Source organism: Mastomys coucha, unplaced genomic scaffold, assembly GCF_008632895.1.
Source record: "Mastomys coucha isolate ucsf_1 unplaced genomic scaffold, UCSF_Mcou_1 pScaffold5, whole genome shotgun sequence".
NCBI classification, from domain to species: Eukaryota; Metazoa; Chordata; class Mammalia; order Rodentia; family Muridae; genus Mastomys; species Mastomys coucha.
This window is the reverse complement of record NW_022196911.1, coordinates 113,521,096-113,521,838: the sequence shown is the minus strand read 5'-3', so window position 1 is coordinate 113,521,838 and position 743 is coordinate 113,521,096.

Genomic DNA, 743 nt, shown 5'->3' with positions numbered 1-743 from the left:
GGTGAGATGCTCAATGAGAAGAGAGGCTTGCCCCATGAGCCAGGCAACTGAATGAAAAATAGAAATTAAAAAAAACAAAAACAGCAACAACAACAAAAACAAACAAAAAGGAAATGACTCTTCCTAAGTTTAGTGGAGAAGAAGATTGTAGATAGAAGGGAGAGAGGATAGATAGCCTGAGGCAGGGGCATCAGGGGGAGCCCAGAGTGGACATGACTAGACTGAGCTGGGCCATGCAGGGATACAGGGAAAGGGCAGGTAACCAACAGCAGGCCAGCCCCTGGACTGGAGTGTTCACTGTACCCTGGAACAGGTAGGGACTGAGGGACGCTGGGAGAACCTGAAGCCAGGTTGGATTTAATTTGTTAAATAGGCACCATTTGTCTTGGGGTCTGAGACTGAACAACAATGGAGTTCAGTCATTAGATCCCAAGGTGGAAAGAGGGAATGGATTCACAGTGGCACAGGTGAGCCTGCACTTGAGCGTGTACACACACACACACACACACACACACACACACTGCCAATAATAAATAAAAGTTGAAAAAAAGGTAGCAGTTCACCTAAAAAAACTCTTTGCACAAAGAACATATCTCCCACATGCAACTAAAAGTGTCCCCCTCTCCACTAGGGTGTCTACAAGCCTTAGATTCTGGTCACTTCAGGATGTAGAAGAAGAAGAAGGGGAAGAAGAGGAAGAAGAAGAAGAGGAAGAAGAGGAAGAAGAAGAAGAAGAAGAAGAA